We start from the raw sequence: 5678 nt of genomic DNA on the forward strand, positions 1-5678 counted from the left end.
AAAAAAAAAAATGTAGACAAGAAAAAGTCGTAAGCTATTATCAACGAAGCAAGAGTTCTCAAATAAGGAAAGCAGGAAGGAAATCTTTAATGAAATGTCGCCAGATAGTAATATACTTTCAAAAAGTGTACATGCCAAGAAACCTCCATAGTTCTTCTAGTGTTAATAGAACTGCTGCAAAAAAGAAGCCTGAAGAGGCCATTTGCTTCTCTGAACAGTACCACTCAGATACTGATAGGCATTCCTAACCAAGGGAGTCTTATCCACTCAGAAGCAACATGACATGATGCAAAAGTGTAATCAGAATAAAGATATAATTGTCTTGCACATATGCGTATGTGTTATATAGAACTGACAAATGCAGACACACATATGCAAACTTGTTTTTCAAAATCTCAATCTATGTGATTAATATAGTACCTCCTTTTCCCCTACTCTCTGTCACCCTTTTACTGTGTACCACTTACCTTCTAATTCCAACATCTGTGTGGATTCAAGGAAGAAATACTTTCCATCAGGAGACAATACCTTAGAAATATTCTGCAGGGAGGTTGACAGGTAATATAGACACCACTAACATCTAGATGGCCATGGATGGCCAATGTGATTAACGGTCTATTTTGAAGATTTTCTTCAGAAATATTTGATTAACAAAAGCCTTGAAGTAAAACAATTCTACTGGAGGATTGTGCTACTTGCTAAATGCCCATTTCCTGCCAACACTAAATGTCAGACAGGATGGTTGATAATATGACATGTAATTCACCCTGTTCAATATCATAAATCCCCGAGCACCATCTTGAGAACACAACCTCTGATATATGAAAGGTAGTAAATTATGTCCCTATCACAACCCAATGAATCCATTGGAAAAGATAAATCATTGGATGACATCTTAACCTTTCATTGCAGGAGATACCATTCATCTAAAGAAGGTTGGGCGTATTTGGTTTATCCAGCAAGGAAGTGCAATGCAGCAGGCTGCATACACAAAAGAACACTCACCGTATCTGCAGAGGATATATTTTGCCATCTAAATGTCTTTGAAGGTATCTTCAGAATTAACACTGGAATGGTAACTATATTAAGATTTGCAAAGATCAAACACTTTTTATAATCTAATACAGAATACAACAAAATAAACAAGACAGTTTAACAGTAACGCCTTCCTGCATAATTTTTATAAGCTTTTTAAATTAATACAAGTGCCCCTAAACTTACACACACAAAACCATGGAATGCTTATTCTTTACTGTTTAAAAAATGCCTCCCACAGAAATTGACAATTTTTGAATGAGAAGATCTCAATAGGCTATGCATGGATGCACACAGAGCAGAGCCAACAGCAACTGTATTCTATTGTGTACTCAAAATGGATTCCCTGACAATTTGGTTATTTATGAAGATATTACATTTCTAAGAGACAAATGGAGTATGTTTAGAAAGTACCACTTTGACACTTTAAGATTTTCCTGCATCTTGGAATCCATTTACATGGACAATTGTGAATGTCTGCAATGATCCTCCAATAGGATATGCCATTTGACATTACAAGCAGCTCATCTTGGTGTTTTTCAGCAATTCTAAAGGCATTTTCCAAACCTGACTGAAGTTCTTGGATATTTAACATTTTATGTGACTACACCCATGCCCAATTTCAGTTCTAAGTGGGTACCCAAAAAATTTAGGCCCGTAAGGAGAATGGGTGACTTGGTCAAAATATTCTGTCATTATCAACAGTGCCGAGAGTAGAATTCAACATCTTCTGAATACAGACTAAAAACAAACAAACAAAACAAAACAAAAACAGCCTCATCAGCACATAATAAGAAAAAAAAAAACACAACAGCTGCTGGAGAAAGAGGCATCAGAAGGTTGTCTGGCTCTTCTCAAATCTATCTGACTAGCGCACTGGGATTTGCCAGACAGATGGTCATCCTACACAAACAGCAGGTAAGAATTTTCTCCAAATCACTGACTCTTGTGCGTTGTGTTTTGTTTTGGTTTTACGTAATTAAGTCACAGGTATGATGGTAGTCATGACTGCTTCTCTAAACATTCTGTATTTCTACAGAAAAGCCTGTAAGCCCCTGTAAGAATCATACAAATCTTTAGTAAAAGATATCCCATGCCAGAAAACAGTAAGAAATGGAGATCAGCCACAAAGTAAACCATGCATTTTACAAGAAAAGTAATAAATCAGATGGGCAATTACCAAAGCATTGAAAAGGTCTAATTATATATGCAAAACGTAAGGATTTTAGCATTCACAATAAGCTATAACCTGTAAGCAGAAAACAATGTCAAGATACTCCAGATATCTTGTGACATGGCCATTCCACCAACACAGGCAGACAGGAACTTAGAATTAAGACCTGCTTTCCCTGTGATACAAGGCACATAAATGACCATTAACAGTGTGCTGTTAAGGAAGAAGTGCAGCCTTACTCTACAGTCCCGTTTGATTACCATTGCATGGCAGTAACTGACCTCTCCTCTAATGTCTCCAGGTCAGTCATGGCCGATACATTCTACTTTACTGGGTTTCCTGACAGCAGAGTTTTGCTCCACACACAGAAGTTTTTTCTCTTCCTCTCATAGTTCAAAAGATCTGTCTCCCTTCACTTTCTTCCCAAGGAGTCAGCTGCTTATACCACCGACACACACACTCAGCACACGCTGAGAGGCCAGGTTTCCTCTTGCTTTGCACCACATCCCACCCTGTGCTAGGCTCAACCATGATCTGAAGAAACTCCCTTGGATTCAGAGAGGGTCCTGGCCTTCTCTGAAGAAACTGAAGGCCTGAAGAAACATTGTAGCACATGTAATAACACCAAAACCAGTATACAATATTATCAGTACTTAAGAGAGGAAAGTGCCCAAATTCCAACTGAGTATCAGGGTCTTCTTAGTGGTGTGAGCATTGTTTTCATACTAAGAGATAATAAAAATATGAAAAATAAAAGAGCTTTTTAAAGTCACAGTATTCTCATCTCCACATAAAATTTGTCATTCAAATATTCTACTTTTAGTTCCCCCAGATGAAATAATCTGAGATAATCTTTGTTTTCACAGCTGTTAAAAGTGGAGTTCCAGTTGCACACTGAAAGCCCAGAGATACACTTACAGCCCAGCCACATCTTGGCTGCATAAGCACACTGCCCACCACCAATAGCTTGTCCAGACACACCTTACCATGTACTAGCACTGTGCTTAGGCACATATGCTCTAGAGTTCTATTCTGAGGGTTTGTTGTCCTTATGGTGACAACAAGTGAAACTGTTTTTTTGTGGACAGTCTCAAGACATCCTTCAATGGACTGTCTAGACAATTAAAACAAACACACTCACATGCTTTACTTAAGGCTATGTTTGAGTGCTGTGCTGAATTTAGGCTGTGTTTGAGTGCTGTGCTGAATTCAGGTCATAGCATCCACGGACAACAAGAGGCTACAGGGTCAAAACTGTGAAAATTGTATATTCATAATAAAAATCACAAGTTCAAAGATGACATATTAAATTATTAATATCTTAAAAGTCACTTAAGTGTTATTTATGAAGACAAAAAATTCAGATCTCCTCCAGTTATTCAAAAAAATCAAGCACTGCAGAGAAAAAAGTCATTATGATGAACCCAAACAGTACTTTCATAATGGAAGACCCCATGAGAAAAATACTGAAATATTCTGTAAGATGAAAGATGCAGCATGACTAAACTTAATTTTTAGTATGTTAAAGAGGAAACCATGCAAAATCAGAGACAGAAAAGCCCTGACTGGAAAATTAAAGCTTCACTTCCCTCGTACTAGAAGGTTTGAAGTACCAGAGGAACAAAGAACCACTGCTGTGCACATAAGAAAAGTTTTGCTCCCAAACTGTAATTTTCATTGAAGGAATTAAAAAATAAAACATTTCTAATACCAAACTTCCTGCAGGCATCCATCCTTGACAAAAGCATTTACAATGTCTAAAAAAACCTGTAACTCTGCTCAAGACATGGCTTTAAACTGGGACTGTATCCACTGGTATGGTGGGATGATAAAGAGACAGGATTGTAGAAGGATTAGTACTGTTTGGCTTATGGAATACCAGAAGGCAGATGCTATCTATAACCATGCTATAGAGAATAAATGACAGATAGGAAAGACTCATTCAAAACAAAGGACAACAATGGCACCCAAACAAAAGTGTAACAGTTTACCATGACCAGAGCTTGGCTGAAAAACAGCAGAGAGTCTGGAAGCATGAACATAAAACAAATATGGGAGGAAATAAGCAGCCTAACTCATTTTCATAGAATGACGGAATATCCCGAGTTAGAAGGATTTTAAAGTTCATCAGAAACTTTGAGACAATAATTACTAAATTATGAGGAAGCTGCTCTCTAGTTTGTAGCAACAGGAGACTTCACCTTGTGATCTATTTCTCCGTACTAAACTTCTTAAGGTTTGAATCCCAAAACTTTGTTAACGTAAATAAATTCAAGATATTAAAGCAGATGTTTACTTGCAGTCTATTATAGACCACTTTTATTATTAGGCTGCTGAAAAAGCAACCAGACATTTTATTTTTCAGGTTTCATTTTTTTCAAAGGTGGTGAAATTTTTATTGATCTCTGAAATATTTGTAACATCTACATAATCTGACAAAACTAGTGTTCAATGAAAGAGATATTAACTAAGAAATTTCCTCCTATCTAAAAATATATGGATATATTCATATGCTAGTTAGTTGCTTTAATGATTTTCCTCTGTAAGTATGGTGTTGTTATCCCTCAGCTGAAGATTTTCTTTTTCATTAAACAATGTTAAACCATTTCTAACACAAACTAAAAGTGCCCAAATAAATTTTTGTCACTCTGTTCAACTTAAAGAGCACTACTTACAGGCAAATTAACATCGTTCAGTGACATTCCTACAAAATAAGATTTAATTATCTAGAACTGGATGTTGCATTTTGCTAAGAAGCTTCCAATGAGGCAATTTAACTTTTGGCAGTTCTCCTTTTCATTTCTATTAGTCCTTTTATCTTACAGCTCATATAGAAATATGTTAAATTGAATGAGTTGAGAACAGAGAGATTATATCCGAACAGAGAGATTATATCCATACAGTGAGAACATTGCTCTTTTCACTGAAGTATCTGTCATAATTTCAAATAATCTTGCATCTTTCATTTCAATATGTTAAGCATAAAAACTATATATTGGTAAGATTAATTAGGTGGGTAATGATTTAAAAGAAATTTATTTGTACGCATGTTTATATATGAATATAGTAATACATAAATCTATACAGAATTCATGTTTCCATTATTTAGAGAACTCCAATCACTGTCATTTTTTTTAATTACATGCACTTGATAAAGAAAATATTTTGCATAAAAGCTCTCCGCTGCATTTAGAATTACTTCATTTTTGTAAATTAACTTCAAGTCTTTTGGCCTGATATTTTGTAGGAGTTAAAGTTGAATTAGAAATTGTGTGCAATTCTTTAAACAATATTTTCTTGTTTTGACTGGGGATTGGGGGTTTGAGTATTTTTTTCCCTTTGCTCAATTTTCATCTTGAATTTGGAAATATGAAGAATTTAATTTTATTAAAGGAAATTTAAAAAATAGCTGTTTTTCCAAGGAGAATTCTATCTTTCAGCTACAAATCCTGGTCTTTTTTAAATTTTG

At 35.5% G+C, this 5678-nt stretch overlaps 1 protein-coding gene across 1 annotated transcript in view; it reads right to left on the reverse strand.

Moving 5' to 3' along the window:
- CLVS2 (clavesin 2) overlaps nucleotides 1–5678 on the reverse strand; it is a 53005-nt gene that overhangs the window by 13767 nt on the left and 33560 nt on the right. The window lies entirely within an intron of this gene.

Source organism: Meleagris gallopavo, chromosome 2, assembly GCF_000146605.3.
Source record: "Meleagris gallopavo isolate NT-WF06-2002-E0010 breed Aviagen turkey brand Nicholas breeding stock chromosome 2, Turkey_5.1, whole genome shotgun sequence".
NCBI lineage: Eukaryota > Metazoa > Chordata > Aves > Galliformes > Phasianidae > Meleagris > Meleagris gallopavo.